The 18,878-nt window shown below is 36.5% G+C and overlaps 1 protein-coding gene across 5 annotated transcripts in view; it reads right to left on the bottom strand.

Annotated features, from left to right (window-relative positions):
* The window catches only part of Sfmbt1 (Scm like with four mbt domains 1), a 125,681-nt gene that overhangs the window by 88,031 nt on the left and 18,772 nt on the right, over window positions 1-18,878 (bottom strand). For 3 of the 5 annotated variants that reach the window (XM_010643072.3, XM_010643071.3, XM_010643074.3), the window contains one exon: window positions 14,763-14,900. The gene's annotated coding sequence lies outside the window, so the exon portion shown is untranslated. The remainder of the gene's footprint in view (window positions 1-14,762; window positions 14,901-18,878) is intronic. The other 2 variants (XM_019210514.2, XM_019210513.2) reach the window with 1 other exon arrangement.

Genomic DNA, 18,878 nt, shown 5'->3' with positions numbered 1-18,878 from the left:
TGTTTACAGCGGCACAGTTTGTAATAGCTAAATCTTGGAAACAGCCCATTTGCCCATCCATCGGAAACTGGATAAAGAAGATGTGGTTTTTCTATAAAATGGAATATTACTCAGCCATAAAGAACGAGAAAATAGATTCATTCATAGGAAAATGGATACATATTGAAGATATACTCCTAAGTGAAATAAATAAGTCACACATGTATAAATACCGAATAGTTCCCCTGGTGTGAATAATCTGTAATTAGATCCTAATAAGATTACAGACATTTAGAAATGGGAAGAAAGGAGCTAAAGGTGTAGGGAAGGTGGGATGGGTAGGGGAAGGGTAATAAGGGAAAAGGAAAAAAATGTGAGATAATGAAAAGATGAAAATAAAGTGTTTGTAGATGGGGAGGGGAGGAGGGGTGAAGGAAGGGCAGGGGTAAGGGGAAAAAATGAGAACCAAGACTTGTCATGTAGAGGTACAAGATCCCAACAATGAATGTAACTGTACTGTATCCCTAAAATGTACCAATAAACTCAATTAAAGCTGGAAAAAAAAAAACACTAAACCCAACTAGGATTAAAGGAAAATAAGACACTTTAGTTTTCACAGGCTCAATTTCCAAAAAAATTAAGTTCCAGAATAAATACAAATAACACATACTGGCTAGATATGGTGTATGCCTGTAATCTCAGCATTCTGGGAGGCTAAGGTAGGAAGACTGCAAGTCCAAACCCAGCCTGGGCAGCTTAGTGACTCAGTGAGACTCTGTTTCCAAATTTAAAAAAAAAATTTTTTTTTTTTTTAAACTGAGATGTAGCTTTATGTCAAAGCCCTGGTTCAATCCCTGGTACCGAGAAAAAAAAAAAAAAAAAAAAGTACCCCCTCTTTCCTTCCCTTTCTCTCCTTTCTTTCTCTCTCCCAAGCTCCCTCCCTTACACACACACACACACACACACACACACACACAGATGAGTAGATTCGACATGCTTTATAGGTAAAAAGCTAGAATCTCTTAAAATTGAATGCTAAGAGACTAATAAAAACATTAAGTAGGCCAGGTGAGGTGGCACATGCCTGCAATTCCAGCACTGAGCAGGCTGAGGCAGGAGAATTGCAGCGAGTTCAAGGCCAGCCTGGGCTACAGAGCAAGACCCTGTGTCAAAAAAAGAAAAGAAACTACTAAGAAATTTTCATGCTATAGAAAATTATAAATATTTCATGCTACCTTCACAAATCTTAAACCAGGTTTTCATAAATAAAGCATTTGAAAAGCCAATCAAAATCATCTAGAAACCTGCTACTGGAATTGCCATGCTAAAGGTTATTATAATAGTTACAAAAATACTCACTGTTCAATGGAACATATTTTTCCATCTCTCCCAGTGATGTCTTCATGGAGATAATAAAACCCATTCATAAAATTTGCTGTGTTACAACTTATGCATTATAATGATTTGTACTCAAAATGACAAAGGTATTCAATATTCAATCCTCTGCATAAAGAATGAGTTCTTCTACACCAGGGACATTCATTGGTATGCATAGTTGAGCTGTTCAAAATTGACCAGAGGCAAGCATTCATCTAAATTCATTTTTTCCATCCAAAAAATTTCTTGATACCAATTGCAACACAAGAGCTGTATTACTAAATTTTTAAAAATATTCTAGATAACAGGTCCTCACGGAGTTTTAAACTCATTCAAAACATAACATTCACTGTATTTAACTGAGTAACTCAGGATGAACGCTGTTACAGGTATGACCTGATATCTTATCTTATATAAAAACAGGAGTTTTTTTCAGTTAAAAACAGATTAATGATGGGCTGGGGATATAGCTCAGCGGCACCATGCATTCCTGGCAAGCCCAATAGTCTTAAATTCGATCCCAGGTACCAAGAAAAAAAAAAAAGGAACAGATTAATGATTTTCAGCACAGTGTTGAAAAATAGAATCTTAAATGTATAATCAATTCTCTCTGCCTTGTTTCAGAAACATTCTTACAAAGAATATGGTCATTATTCTTCAAAATCTTTCCTTGTAAAGACTTAATTACCTTAGTATATACTGCAATAGCAGAATCAAGAGTTGATATTTTTAAATTTTGCAAAAATATTTAATTCATTGCATTAGTACACAATAAAAATAGTGGTGCAGCTGGATCAAATGGTAGCTCTATTTTTAGTTTTTGAGGAACTTCCATACTCATTTCCATAGTGGCTGTACTAATTTATATTCCCACAAGCATTAAGGGCTGTTTCTTTCCTGTATCCTCACCCAATTTGCTTTTTTTATTCCTGAGGACAATGATTCTGATCGAAGGTAGGTGGAACCTCAAGGCAGATTTGCATTTCCTTAACAGGTGAAGATGCTGAACTTTTTTTTTTTTTCATATATTTACTGGTCATTTGCACTACTACTTTTTTTTTTTTTTTTTTTTTTTTTTTTTGGTACCTGAGCTTGAACTCAGGACCCTGTGCTTGCAAGGCAGGTGGCAGCACCACTGAGCTAAATCCCTGGCCGCCCTGCACTACTTTTGAGAAGTTTTCATTCATTTACCCACTTATTGAGTTATTTTATTTTTTTGGTGTTACCTTTTATTGGGTTCTTTACATATTCTACATATTCTCTGTCAAAAGAGTAACTGGCAAAGATTTTCTCCCATTCTGTAGGCTGCCTCTACACTCTGTTGTTTCTCTTGCTGTACAGAAAAATTTTTAAATTTGGTGTAGTCCTATTTGTTGATTCTTGCTATTGCTATTGTTTACTGGAGTCCTATTCAGAAGGTCTTTGCTGTATCACTATGACCTCAAGTGCTTTACCTGTTTTGTTCTAGCAGTTTCAAAGTTTCAGGTCTTATACCTAGGTCTTTTGTTCATTTTTCAGTTTATGTTTATATAGTGTAAGAGACAGGGATCTAGTTTCAATCTTCCATATATGGATATACAGTTTTCCTAGCACCTTTTGTTAAAGATACTGTCTTTTCTCCAGCATGTCTTTGGTTTCTTTGTCCAGAATCAAATGGTTGTAGTTGTGTGGGTTTATTTCTGTGTCCTCTATTCTGTTGTATTGGTCTACGTGTCTTTGTGCTAGTATGGCCTTATAGTAAAGTTTGAAATGGAGTATTGTGAGGTCGGTAAGCTTGCTCTTTTCCGCTTAGCGTTGCTTTGGCTATTCTGGGTCTTTTGGTTTTTTAAAATTTAGGGGGGTTTTTTGTTGTTGTTGTTTTCTACGTTTGGTGATGAATGTCATGGCATTTTGATGGGGATTGCACTAAATCTGTAAATTGCTTTGGTAATATATTTTAATAATGATTATTCTGAGGGCTGGGGATTTAGCTCAGTGGTTCGGTGGCCTACCTTGCAAGCACAAGGACCCAAGTTCAATCCCTGGTACTAAAACAAAACAAAAAATTATAATTATTATTATTCTGATCCATGAACATGGGAGGTCTTACTATGTTCTAGCATATTCTTCAATTTCCTTCTTCAGTGTTCTGAAATTTTCATTGTACAGATCTTTCTCCTCCTTAGACTGACCCATTTTATTCTAAGCTACTGTGAATGAGTTGTTTTCTTTATTTCTTTCACAAGTAGTCCATTATTATATGTAGAAAACTTACTGGCTATTTAATGTTGATTTTATATCCTGCTACATTGTTAAGTTTATTAGCTTTGAAAGTCTTTTAAGTATATGGTCGTATCATCTGCAAACAAGTACAATTTGAATTCTTCCTTTCCTGTTTGTCTATTTTATTTCTTTCTCTTGCCTAATTGCTCTAATTTAAAATTTCAAGCACTCTATTGAACAGGACTGTTGAGTCTGGACATCTCTGCCTCATTCCTGATTTTTAAGGAAGTGTTTTCAGTTTTTCCCCATTCAGAATGATAGTGCCTGTGGGTTGGTCATATATGGCCTTTATTATATTGAGGTTTGCTCCCTCACTACCAAGTTTCTTCAGGGTTTTTATAATGAATGCTGAATTTTGTCAAAAGCTTTTTTATGAGTTTAGATGGTCATGTGATTTTTATCCTTGATTCTATTATGTGATGTATTACTTACTGATTTGCATATGCTGAACCATCCTTGCACTGCTGGAAAGAAACCAACTTGAGCACAGTGTAGGATCTACTCAATATGTTATTGAATTTAGTTTGCCAGTATTTTATTAAGGATGCATCATGTTCATCAGGGGTAGTCTGTAGTTTCTTTTCCCCTTTTTTTTTATGGTCCTGTCTTTATCTGGTTTTGGCATCAGGGTGATGTTGACCTCATAGAATGAGTTTGGAAGCATCCCTTCCCTTTCTATTTCACAGACGAGTTTAAGAGCTTTGGCGTTAGATCATCTTTAAAGTGTGGCAAAACTCAGTATGAACCTGTATGATTTGGACTTTTTATTACTGCTTTTTATTGACCTGTCTAAGGTTTTTATATACTCTTGGTTCAGTTTTGGTAGGGCAAAAGTGTATTTTTTTTCTCCAGGTGACCTATCTATTGGTGAAAGTGGAGTATTAAAGTCACACAATGTTATTCTATGGAAACTTCTGTGTCCCTTTATGTAAATTCTCCAACTGATTAAATACAGGTTTTCAAAACAGTCCCTAATAATCCTCTGGATTTCAGTGGGGTCTAACATAACATCCTCTTTCTTCTTCTCTAACTGTACTGATTTGGGTTTTCTCACTCTTTTGGTTAGTTTGTCTATGGATTTACCCAATTTTGTTTATATTTTCAAAGAACCAACTCTTTGTTTCATTGATCCTGTGTACTGTCTAGTCTATTATTCCTTTCATTCTGTTGGGTTTGGTTTTGGTTTGCTCTTGTTTTTCTGATACCTTGAGACACAACATTAGGTTACTTGAGATTTGTTTGTTTGTTTGTTTGTTTGAGACAGGGTCTTGCTATGTAGTTCAGGCTGTCCTTGAACTATATAGCCCAGACTGGCCTCAAACTCATAGTGATCCTCCTGCCTCAGCCTCCCGAGTGCTGGGATTACAGGCATGCACCACTACACACTGCTCTCTGGTTTTCTGAAAACAGGCACTCATTGTAGGCACTCAAAAATTCTGGTATACTGTGTTTCCTTTTTCATTTGATTCTAGGAATTTTTAAATTTACCCTTGATTTCTTTAATGATCCATTGGCTGTTCAAAAGTGAATTGTTCAGGCCCGGGGATTTAGCTCAGTGATTCCACTGCCTGCCTCACAAGTACAAGGTCCCAAGTTCGATCCCTGGTACCAAAAAAAAAAAAAAAAAAAAAAAAGAGTGAATTGTTCAATCTCCATGTGTTGTAGAGTTTCTGTTGTTTCTCTTGCTTTTGACTTCTAATTTCATTCCATTATAATGTGTTAAGATGCAAGGAATTATTTTGGTGTTTTTATATCTGTTAAAACTTGTTTTATGGTCTAAAATATAACCTGTTCTGGAGAATATTCTATGAAGTTCTGAGAAGAATGTGTATTCTACATTTATTGGACAGAAAGCTCCAAAACATCAATTAAGTCCATTTGATCTACAGTGTATTTTATTCTGATGTTTCTCTGTGGGTTTTGTTTGTTTGTTTGTTTGTTTGTTTTTGCCTATAGTTGACCTATGTATTAGAGAAAGTGGAGTACTGAAGTCACCCAGTATAACTGTACTGAGACTTATGCATTCCTTTATGTTAAGCAGTATCTTTTATGAATGTGGGCACCTCAATGTTTGGTGCATATATATTTACAATTGTTAAATATTCTTTATGAACTATTTTCTTCACCAATACACACTGCTTCTTTGTCCTGTTTACTTTTGTCTTGAAGTCTGCTTTGTCAGATATTAGTGTAGCTATTCCTGCTCGCTTTCAGGTTCCATTTGCAAGAAACACTGTTTTTCCATCCTTTCACTTTCAGTATGCATATACTTTGCTACTGAGATGTGCTTCTTGCACACAGCAAACCATTGGGTCATGTTTTTTACTCCAAACTGCCAATCTACATCTTTTAATTAGAGAATTAAAGCTATTTACATTCAGAGTTATTATAGAAAGGTATTTACTGATATTTTGCCATTTTTCTAATGATTCATTCTTTCCTAATTCTAAATAGCTTACATACTCTTCCTCTTTTACATGTAAGATTCCTTTAAATATCTTCTGCAGGGATACAAATTTACTTACTGGACACAAATTTCTTTAGATTATGCTTGTCTTGGAATGTCTTTACTTCTCCTTAAATTTTGAAGAACAGCTTTGCTGGATAAAGTAATCTAAGTTGGCAGTTATTTTCTTTCAAGGCTTAAAATACATCATTCCATGCTTTCCTGGCCTTTAGGGTTTCTGCAGAAAAGTCTGCAGTTATTTTGATGAATTTGCCTCTGTAAGTGATATGGTGTTTCTCTTTTGCATGTCTCAATATTTTTCCCTTTTTCTGTACTCTTGACATTTTAACAGGATGTAAAGTTGATTTTACCTGTGCAACTCCTAATATTTAATAGCAATTCAAGATTTTATTACTAATTTTCACATTCTAATGAAATGAGTACAATCTCATCTTATTCTTATCTGAATTACTTAGAATCAGAAGTGTTTCAGATTTCAGATGGTGGAATATTTGCACATACTATGCCAGTGGAGAATCCCTACTATGAAATTCAGATTATAGATTCTTAACCTGTATATCTCATTACTACATTACTCTTGCCAAATGTTTCTTACTTTTTAACTATTAAAATTAGTTGATTGGCTGCTTTAACTACTTCAAGTAGGAACAAAGTTTATTTATAAAAGATTGTTTTCTTTAAATAAACTGCCTTGAGGTGTGGGAGGAAGACAGCTGACATATGACTGCTCCTGATGTCTGGCCCTATGTAACATGTTAACAACTCTTCCATTCCACCATCATCTGAAATATTCCCATTTTAAAGGTCAGCAAATGGAGACTTCAATTCATTTAATTTGCACATAAATAGTAAATGACAACCCTAAACCTAAGCTTTTTCTTTCCTACCAACCTGCTTGCCATTCAAAAGTAAAATTTTTGCATGTAAGGCTTATTCCAAAAACACATTTTTTCATCTTCTATTCTTTCCTAAGACATTTTATTGTGTGTACTACAGCCTCAACACAAGAAAGAAAACAGACCATTTTGTAGTTTTTAGAACTACTACCTAAAGAATCAGCTGATAATAAGTAAGAAACACACCTGAGAGCTATTACTAGTAATAGGTCTTCCTTTGTAAAAATCTTTGGAGAACAATAGTACATCTGCTCCATCTTATAAATTATACAACTATATTACATTCATTATTCCCACATCATAAAATCAGGTGTCACTGTCCCTAACAGGGCTGAGTCCTAGGCACCTCTCAGGATGGATGGACTCTTAAGAACAAACCCTCAAAAATATGTTGACTGAGTGAATGAATATAAACACAGTCACATAATGTGTAATAGCTTAGAGATTAATTATAAAACTGGAGGACCACCCAAAAGCATTTAAAAAGAGATAATTATCTTTAAGTCATATAAAAATCAACAGACCTCTACAAGTTCACTTCCTACTGAGTCAGATTTTTAAGTACTATATTTAAACACTGTTGTCAGTGTGGAATGACATTTTACTACATTTTAATTTGCATTTTCCCAGTTAAAGCCACAAAAATGGCTATAATGAAAAAGAAATATAATAACAAGGGTTAGAAAGCATCTAAAGACAAAAATAGCACATACTGCTGGTAGGAATGTACAAATGGTATAGTTTCTCTGGTAAACAGAGAATTTTGACAATTCCTCTAAAAGTTCAGTATACACTTACCATATTTCAGGAGAAGTGAAAACATATCCTACAAAAATGTATACAGGAATACAGTTGTCCCTTGACTTGTGAACTCCATCAGCTCCCAAGGGCTGGATGGAACTCAAATTGGTTGTAAGTCAATACAGCTAAGATCTGGATGTTTACCTGGATACATGCTATAGATAACAAGAGGCAGATGAATCTTCCTTTAACCTAATTTTTTTTCTTTCTTTTTTTTTCTTTTTTTTTTTTCTTTTTGGTACTGGGGATTGAACTTGGGTCCTTGCGCTTGCAAGGCAGGCCACCAAACCGCTGAGCTAAATCCCCGGCCCCCTTTAACCTAATTAACCCAAGGTGTTTACATGTCGGGCCAGTTGTAATTTGAGGGTCCACTGTATTCATAGAAGAATTACTGATAAAAGTCAAAAAAGTAAGTAATCCAAATCTTCATCAACTAATGGATGAATAAATACAATGTGATATATCCATATAACGGAGTATTTATTATCTGACAATGAATACCGATACACATTAAAACATGGATGAGGCTGGGCATGGTGGCGCATGCCTATAATCCCAGCACTCAGGAGGCTGAGGCAGGAGGATCACTGAGAGTTCGAGACCAGCCTGGGCTACATAGTGAGTTCCAGGTCAGTTTCAACTACATAGTGAGACCCTGTCTCAAAAACCAAAAAAAAAAAAATGGATGAACCTCAAAAACTTAATGCTAAATTAGTTTACACAAAAGACTACATATTATGATGCATCATTTATATAAAATGTTGAGTACAGGCAAATCTAAAGGACAGATTCAGTAATACCTTGGGCTGAAGAAGTAGAGGGAAGATGGATTGGGAATAATAGCTAATGTATACAAGGTTTCTTCTTGGAATGATGCAAATGTTCTAAAGTTAGATTATGATGATGGATGCACAACTCTGTAAATATACAAAAACCACTGAACTCTATATTTTAAAGTGAGCTATTATTTAAAAAAGAGAACAAATAAAGCATGCAACTGTTTTTCCTTTTTCCCCCTCAGCAACAGTGTATGGTGAGAGATACTTATTTTACCAAAAATGATATAGTTGCTTTTCTCTGATTTAGAGTACTGTCTTTTTAGCACCCTATATTTAACAGTTAAAGAAAATATGGGGCTTTGTAACATCCAGAACACAATCATTTGTAAATTAAAAGATTATGTAAGAAAAATTACCAGAATTCTGAGCTCATACTCCTAAATGCAAAGTAGGGCAACTGACTAGGTTTGAGCTCAGCAACACCATAGGACATCATGACACTCTCTTACCTGACCTAGAGTGACAGGATCACAGCCTGAATCATGGTACCACAAACCTTCAGAGATTGCCTGAGGACACAGATATGTCAATCTACCTGGGGCTGGAGGCAGCATTCTTCCAATTTTTAAAGCAGACAATGTCTCATCTTTCCAAGGGGACTGAAGAAACTCATATGCACCATCAACAGTGAATAAAAGGTCCTGCAGTTCCACATAGTCATTTGTGACAGTGAGATTTTTACATTTCTGCAAATCTAGTGAATGTGTAACAGCAACTCAGTGTTTTAATTTGCATGTTCCCTATTAAAGTGAGGTTCAACAACTTCTCTTATGTTTATTGACCACTGGATTTCCTTTTTTGAAAAGTGGCTTGTCAAGTCATTTGTCTACTAGACTGTCTCCCTTACTGATCTGAAGTTTTTATACTCCCTGGCAGTTAAATGTAATTCAAATTTATTCTACTCTAGTTCATTTTTTCAGTTTCTTTATGTTGCCTATTGATAATGGTTTTAATTTTAATGTAGTCACATTTATCATTCTTTTCCTTCGTGGTTGGTAATTTTTACATCTTGTTTAAAGTTCTTCATCCTCCTAAGGACACAGATATCTTCTCTTACTGTCTAAAGGTTTTCTAGTTTTGCCTTTCAGACTTGGTTCTTTAATATACTTGAAATCAGAAAGACCCAATTTCATTTGTTTTTCTTATGGAAAAACAATTACTGGAAAATAAGTCTAATTCTAGTACCTAAACTCATAAGTATTAAGGAAATAGCTACTAATGAACTTTTGTTAAGGACTTACTATACTATGTTATATATACATTATAGATATACAATAATTCTGCAAAATGCATTATCACTATTCCCATCTTATAGATAAAAAGATGAGGTTAAGAAGCACATCCAAGCTATTAGAAGATAAAGAGATGATCCATCATGTCTATTTAATCTAGTACTGTACCCATGTTCTTTCTACCCTATCACACTGTTTCATGTAGGAATTTGATCTCTGGATAAAAGAGGAAATATTTTCATTTTGAAGATGCTGCAATTATTTTACACTCCAGGTCCACTAACACAGTATAGTGATGCTTATATTATTTTCATAGTGGTGCATTCATTCATTCAACTGTTATTTCTTGAGTGTCTGTTACCTGCCAGGCACTGTTCCAAATCCTGAGGATAAATTAGTAAACAAAACAAAAGCTCCCTACCATCTCCTTTATCTATTCCACAGGACTCAATCCTAAACACTTAATAAAGAAAATCTTCAAATAGCAGGGACAGGGCTGCAACATGTTACAATGATATGATCCAGGATGAACATGAAAAGCAACTTCAAGCCAGGAATGATGGTACGTGTCTGTAATCCCAGAACTCAGGGAAGCTGAGGCAGGAGGATCACAATTTCGAGGCTAGCCTAGGCACCTTCGTGATAGCCTGTCTCAAAATAAAATATAAGAAAGGCTGGGAATGTAGCTCAGTATGAAGGCCCTGTTTCAATACCGATACTGAAGGAGGGTAGGGAGCAACTTGGAAAAATATCAGCATTCCTACAGAAAATGGAAAAAACTTCATAAAATATAACATCCTATACCTATGCCTCTTCCCTTCTCCTGCAGCTTATGTCTTCATTTTCCAAAAAAAAAGTTACTATCTTAACAAAATGAATACAACTTCTTGTAAACATCAAAAGATAACTTGCACTCTTCCTAAACTCTCTTCTTCAATAAATAAATGTCAGTGTATGAAGTAGTAATAAATTTCTGCTTAATTTCTTTAATACAAACTAGAAGGTGCTGCAGCTTAGAAAATTGAAGAATGCAAGAACTAGGTAAGGAAAAAAAACAATTCTGCAGAGTAATGTGAGAGTGCTAAGAATTTCACTTATTTTTCTACCACCTGCTTGCAAGTGCTTTCATTCTGCAAGCAAAAGAAAATCCCTTCCGTGAAGCTCTAGACAACCTCCTTCTCTTCTCCTTAACAACCCTTAGTTATCCCTTCTGGTCCACATCCTGCTTTACCACATTATTCAAAAAAAAGCAACACACAAATATGCTCTACTGTGGCCATCTCAGAAATAAAGGAAAACCTGACTTGATCCCCTCATGCCCTCCAAGTACTTCTCCACTTCTGTTTACTCTTCATAGTAAGACGTCTCATCTCAGCTCATCTTTACATGCCATTTCCTTGCTTTTTTTCAATCAAGCTTCAGTCTTTCCTGGACATCATCGACAACTGTTCTTGTCCAGGTCACCAATGACTTTGGTATGGCTTTGTCTGTTATTTACAAGGACCCCCATCCTACACAGCATTGTAAAGCACAACTTCTCAAAGCACTGTTGCTTCTCTGCTACTATAATTCTACTCTTCTCATTTTCCTTCTTCTCTAACCAATCCTCAAGCTCTTCTGCTGCCTCCTCCAGGATCATACAAATTCTAAAGCTTAGAAATGGTGCCAGGTTTTCTTCTTTATGTCCTCATACACATTTGACAATCTCTTCCTAGTCAATGTCATACAAACCCAGAGCTATAAATACTATCAATGATTATGAAGACTAATTCCCTGCATGCCAGACTCAAATGCCCAGCTATTCATTTGGAATCTCCATTTTAATGCTACAAAAGAGCTTGAGGAAAAACCCAGCTCTCCACAGACTTCCCCACCTCAGTAGTACACAACCAACTAAAACAAGTATTTAGAAGCCATCACTGATGACTCCCACAACCCTCATCCATCCATTACCTACTCCTATTGAGTCTACGCTATCATATTATCTTGAAATCCAGCACTTCATTTTTCACTGCCATGATCCTAGTAAAAGCCACCTTGACAACTGCAGTTGCCTATAAATTGTCTCTTTCCATACTAGGAAATCCATTTTCTGCACAACAGACATATTTTAAAAGACAAGGAAAATTACAATTCTACTTAAAGTCTTTCACTAGCTCCCTAAATCATAAAATCCAAACTCCTTTCTGGGATTTACAAAGCCTTGCAAGATCTAATCCATACTTACCACTTCATCTTCTCTTTACTCATACTCTCTCTAATAACTCCTAATTCACCAAAGATTCCAGTCTCAGTATCTTTTCAAGTGCTATCAACTTGCCCAGAGGAGATTCCGCACAACTGCTTCTCATTTCTCATATCTTAGTATAAAAGTCACCAGTACACAAAGATCTTTTTCTAATCATTACATTGATTAGAAAAGACTCTCATACCACTTAGATTCCCTGCCTAGCATTTATCTCAATTACTAGATTCTATTTCTTTCTTTATTGGCTTACTCTCTACCTTCCTGCAATATAAGCTTTACCTTTATTTCGTTTGTATATAATAGTGCCAACATATATTGTAGAATGAACGGCAGAAAGAACAAATCAGGGTGGAGAAAGGAAAGCAAAGAGAGAACACATTTCAAAACTATACCTAGGTTTCCACCGTTTTATAATACCGATTTTTCCATACTGTAAGTGAAAAGCAGAGGTTTCCCCAGTGACTATACTGAGCCTGACAATGACATTCTATATTTAATTTCACCTAAAGTACAGCTCTAGCAATAATGTGTTTATTTTATACTCAATGCATTTCTCCTGGAAGTTCAAATTAAGTTATTAGTACTTGGGGAGTGATTGGTAGACACTTAAATTTGCCAGTGCAAGTTCAGGGAAAATTTTGCTTAAAAGAGCGTCAAAAGGAAAAAAATAATACAAAATCCAAGGATTTTACAACTAAACTCATTAAAAATAATGCCTCTAGACTAGCAAAATATTAATGCTAGGTGATTAGTAAATGGAGGTTTATTACCTCTACTTTTTATGTATGTTTAAATTTTTCCATAGTAAAAAGTTAAATGAATTAAAAATTATTTCTAAGAAGTCAAAAGAAAATACGTGTCTCTAGATCACAGACACATTCCCGACAAGTACACTCAGTTGTCATTCAGAGATTTAATTTAAATGCGCTGATAACAATTCCTACTGGTGTCTTAGGGACGTATGAGAGTATCAGAGGACACAGGGAAAAAGGACTGTGCTCTCACCTGCCCTGAGTCATAGCGTTCCACCCTATCCCCTTTCTATGGGGATCTATAATTTTAAAAAGCTCAAAAACAGTGACTTCAGGGAGGAATAAGATCACTTAAAAGAGGAAAGGGATAAAAGTGTACAAAGGAAGAAAATATATTATTTTCGCTTAAATTCAAGCAGAGCATTTTCCACTAGAATTGTGATGAGCTAATACTCCTAACACAACACTTCAAATTCAGGAAGGGATTTACAGAAGACTTCATGAAAATACACCAAAGGCCAGCACTCTCAGCCAATAAAGTCCTTCCTCTTGGGATTCCTTGCAGTACTCCAGACTTTCTCTACAACATTAAATAAAATGTTATGGCTGTTAGTGATTAAAGAGTGAAAGCCCTTGTTTACTAGGTAATACAAAGAACAGAAGAATTTAAAATACTTTGGCAAACATTTTACCTTTTTGCTACAAAAACAATCGAGTCTACAGGGAAACAAAAAATAATAGCTTATTTTCAATTTGTTTAGATTAAAGAACACAGTTTTTTGGGCTGGGGATTTAGCTCAGTGGTCCTGCCACCTGCCTCATAAGCGCAAGGTCCCAAGTTCGATCCCTAGAACCAAAAAAAAGGACACAGTTTTTAAATTTCCTATTAGGAAATCCAGGGAGCACTGCTAGGTACAATTTTTAAAAATCCAACATAACTTTATAAATGAATCTGTGAACATCATGTGATGGGTCTAAAACAGAACATTAAAAATCTGCTTGTTTATGTTTATAAGCAGCGTAAGAATCATGCTCAGTTAGCATTACAGAAATTCAAAATACTGTAAGTTGATGAATGAAATAAGCTGAAGATACTTTTTAACATTAAAAAGCCTAGGCATTTCAGTTTCTGAGAAAAGTAAAAAGGATGTGAATTTCAGGAAAAATAAATTATAGTAGAACTCTGAATCTGTAAATGTAATCACTGGCATAGGTGTTGCTGTTGTTACTACTGTTGGATTCTCACTATGTTGCTCAGGCTGGTCTCAAGATTCCTAGGCTCAAGTGATCCTCCTGCCTCAGACTCCTCTGTAGGTAGGACTATAGGTGCGGGTCATTGCTTCAAACTTGCTTTACAATGAAACTAAACAAAGCTGAGGATGGGGTCATTTCATTCATTATCAATGACTAACTTCTCATATTCAGGAAACAGACAATCTGAATACCTAGACCAGTGGTGGAGAACCTATGGCACAAGTGCCACAGTAAGCTCGCAGACTCCTTTCTGTCACACACAAGCTAAGTCGCCCCAGCAGAGGAACATCAAATAACAGCACACAAAAGCATGTCAAATGCAAACTTTCACCTTTCAATAAAAAGCTGTTTGTATCACTGAAAGCTCTGTTATTGTGTTTTTCTTTTAAGACAAAAGATGTTAATGTATGAGTTGTTTTTTCTAAACTAAAACCTCAGCATTCAGGTTTAATTGCAGTGCTGGCACCTTGCGATAAATAAGTGAGTTTGGGGTTGCACGCTGGGCACTCAAAAAAGGTCTCTTAAAAAGGTTCACTATCACTGTCCTAGACCAATCTTAACTGATGCAAGGAAGTAGGGGAAAGGGCAGAGAGAAAAGATGTACCAATTTCTACCATTTTCACTTCTTGTTTTGTTTAATGAGGCAGAGCCTTACCATGTGGTTTGGGCTGGCCTTGAACTCACTATGTATGGCTGGCTGGGCTGCCTCAAGCTTCTGGGGATCCTCCTGCCTCCGTCTCTGCAGTGCTGGGATTACAGTCGTTTGCCACCACGCCGGGCTCTCTCACTCTAGCTTGAGAAAACAAAGATAGTACCATTCAGAACGTGGATAAGTAAAACATGGTATAGACATACAATGAAATATTATTCATCTTTAAAAAGGAAGTTAATTCTGACACATGCTAAAACATCAATGAACCTTGTTACATTAAATCAGTCAGTCACAAAAAGATGAATACTGTAGTATATATGACTCCAATTACAGGGGGTACCTATAGTAGTCAAATTTCATGAAGACAAAAAGTAGTAGGGTGGCTTCCTGGAGCAGTGGCAGGGAGGGAAGAGAGAAAGGAGGAGTTTCTTGTTAATGGGTATGATGGCTTTTCAGTTTTATAAGATGAAAAAAGTTACAGACATGGATGGTAGTGATAGCTGCACAATATGAACCTATTTAATACCACTGAACTGTACACTTAAAATGGTTAAAATGGTAAATTTTATAATAAGAACTGAGAAAATAAAATGTTGCCACTTCTAATTTTAATATAAGCTTACTAACGACAGGTTCATACTATAAACTGGGATAAGCACTAAACATGAATGCAGTTGGTAATCACAGGTTTAGGTTTTAGTGTTCTTATTCATAAAATAAGAAAGAAAAGAGAAAAGGAACAACTCAATACTGGCAGCAAATCCCGGAGGACTGGAGCACTAGGGATGGTGTGAGTAGCAAAGACAAGACCACTAAACTGGAGCTCCCACACAAGCCTTTAAATGACAGCATGGCCCTGAGTAAAGATTTTCTAATCATATCAGAAGAGGCCAGTATGATCCTTTAGGTGACAGAGATCTAATCTGGGACATGACTGAGCTGTAACACAGATTTACTGAATGTAAGGAAATGAGCACTTAATCACACTAAAAGATCATGGCCACAAGTGGAGATATTCTTGATGTGTGCCATTTCAAGAAGCTGAGTTTAGTTTTGTGGTTCAACACATGACTAGCCGAACTGGAATTTAATCCTTAGTGCTTTTTTTTTTTTTTTTCCAGTAATGAGGACTGAATCCAGGGCCTTTACACCCAGCTATATCCCCACCCCTTTCTTATTTTTTATTTTGAGAAAGGATCTCCATAACTCATAAAAATGACCAGGCTGGGCTTGAATTTGTGATCTTTCTGTTTCAACCTTAATCCTTAACTTTTTTACATTTCAGTCACAATCTAAAATATTGTCCTGTGCTATTATTTGGTGTTAACAGCCCGAAGTACTGAGTTTGTCCTCGGTGTAGGTTTACCTCCACACATCAATTAAAGAAATACCAACTGTGCTGCACAGTATACACTGGTACTTAGCTCCACCTACCCTTCTATCCTCTCCCCTGAACTACCAGACCTGAAGTCAACACTGCAAACCTCCTTGTCAGCTGTGCTCCCGTCATTCCACAGGAGCACTGGCAAGAGCACAAATTCCCGCCGGGTAACAGCAAACATTAGCAGCAGTGGTGGAAATGGAGTTTATGAAACATCTTTTCCCTTTTGCTCCTTCAGCCCTTCCTTCCTTCTGCAGTCAATTCCTAGAATTACATTATCATATCGATTGTTTTTCTTTTCTTTTTTCTTGGGGTGGGGGGGTATTCTTATGGTGGTACTGGGGATTGAACTCAGGGCGCTCACACAGAGTTATATCCCCAACCCTTTTTAAATTTTTGAGATAGTTTTGCTAAATTGCTCAGGCTACCCTCAAACTTGTGACCCTCCTGCCTCAGCCTGTCAACAGGTGGGATTAAAGGTGTACACTTTCGTGAAGGCTTTACATCCACTTTTGATTCAAGCAGATGGGGTGGACTTCTGACTAGCTCCATCCAACTCACAATTTATATAATTCTTGAGCCATGGAGAGCTATGCTATGCTATGCTATGAGAAATTCATTCACCCACTCACTCAATAAATCTTTACGGAGCAACTATAGGCCAGACCCTGTTCTTGATACTAGAGATATAGCAGGAAACAAACAAAAGCCTCAGTCCTCCAGGAGATTAGATTCCAACAGAGAAGACTGAAAATACACAGGATAAATAAGTAAAACACATATGTGTAAGGTAAGTGCTAAAAAGAGAAAAACAGAAATATGAATGTTAGTTAAAATTTTAGATTTCTAGGTCACTGAAGTGATTTCTGGAAAAAGAGATGGCCCTAATCATGCACATATCCATAGGGGGACTATTCCAAGGAGAGAAAATAGTACGTGCAAGGGCACTAAGGAAGGAGGTCCCTGGGCATGTCGAAGAATACCTGGGTATGGTAGCATATATCTGTAATCCTGCACTCTGGGAGGCTGAGGGAGGAGAATTGCAAGTTTGAGCCCAGCCTGAGTAACTTAGTGAGACCCTCTGAATGAGTGAGAGGATAGATAGATGGATGAATGCAGGGACAGTTAGATAAAATAGATTCGTATATGGCCAGAGTAATTAATAAGGAGAATGCCTGAGAAGTGGGGAGGCCAAGCAGGGGTTGGGAAACTTACAGCCTGCCATAAAGGATTTAGCTACAGCAGTTGATTCTGAGGAGTGACATCACGTGACTTACCTGTTAACAGAGTCCTGCTATGTCACCGGTATACTGTAGGGACAAAGGCAGATGGAGAAACAGCTAGGAAACCCCTTCAACAACCCAAGTGAAAATGAATGACAGCTGAGACCAGAACAATGGCAGGAAGGATTCAGAAATTCTGAATATATTTTCAGCTCCTAGCTGATCCTTAAAAAATTAGGAGATGATTCCTGAATCTTGCTGGAATCCACACAACAGAAATTTCTATGAGATTCCTACCAAGTGAGACTATAATAGCTTTGGCCAAAGATAAATGAATTACAAATTGACATGCTGCAATAATCAATATACAAAAATACTGATATATCCTATACTAGGATTCTGAATTTTTTAGTATCTTACAGAAATATAGTGAAATAGTATAGAAACACAGTAGTATCTATAAATTTAATTTTATTTCATCAAATTAGAGATAAAGTATTATTTTGTCAACAGTATTTCCAGGAGGAAAAATATTATATGCTAATTTTCTAAAAAGCCAACAAGAAAAGTTAGAACAAGAAGTTCTAGTCAATCCTCCATTCCCTTCATTTTTTAAAATTTTTAATTTATTTTATTTATTTTTGTGGGGGAAGGAGACAGGGTCTCTTGCTATGTAGCTCAGGCTGGCCTTGAACTCACTATACAGCCAACCCAAGCTGGCTTCAAACTCGAGGCAATTCTCCTGTCTCAGGCTCCCAGTGCAGGGACTACAAGTGTGTGCCTCTATGCCCAGCTCCTTTCACTTTTAGAACAAGGTAGTAAAGCCCAGATAAAAGCAAAGCCTGGTCCTTCTTTAAGTTTTAAAAATGTTCATTAGGGCCAGGGATTTAGCTCAGTGGTGCCTCTCCTGTCTCTCAAGGTCCTGAGTTCAATCCCCAGTACAAGAGGAAATTAAATTAAATTAAATTGTTCATTACTCTAATACTGTGATGATAATATTTCTAAATTATATTTTTCCCTGTTTTCTTAAAGCAGAGACTTTTAAAGATGCTGTAAGTTTTCCCTCTTAACCCTCATTCTTTCTAGAGAACAACTACACAAGCAGTGTAATGCTAGTCCCTACTAACTACTGCCTGCACTACACAGTCCTAATAGTCTGCTCTTCTCACTTCTAGCTGGCAGCATCTGGCTGGAAGAGTTAAGAGCTGTATATCAGAGCCCGGCCTGGTGGTGCACGCCTGTAATCCCAGCCCTCAGGAGGCTGAGACAGGAGGATCACTGTGAGTTCGAGACCAGCCTGGGCTACATAGTGAGTTCCAGGTCAGTCTCAACTACATAGTGAGACCCTGTCTCAAAAAACCAAGGGAAAAAAAAGAGTTGTGTATCAGCTTCAGTGTAGTTACAGGAAACATGTCAGCACTAGGAAACTGATTTTATTTGCTCTCCATGTTGGCCTGTGTTTTTCATATAGTGCTAAGATTGAGCCTGTGTAAATGGCTGGAGATTTATATATAT

Source organism: Fukomys damarensis, unplaced genomic scaffold (assembly GCF_012274545.1).
Source record: "Fukomys damarensis isolate Sample0158 unplaced genomic scaffold, DMR_v1.0_HiC HiC_scaffold_28, whole genome shotgun sequence".
NCBI lineage: Eukaryota > Metazoa > Chordata > Mammalia > Rodentia > Bathyergidae > Fukomys > Fukomys damarensis.
Note: the sequence above shows the minus strand (reverse complement) of the source record. Positions and strands in the feature narration are given on the sequence as shown.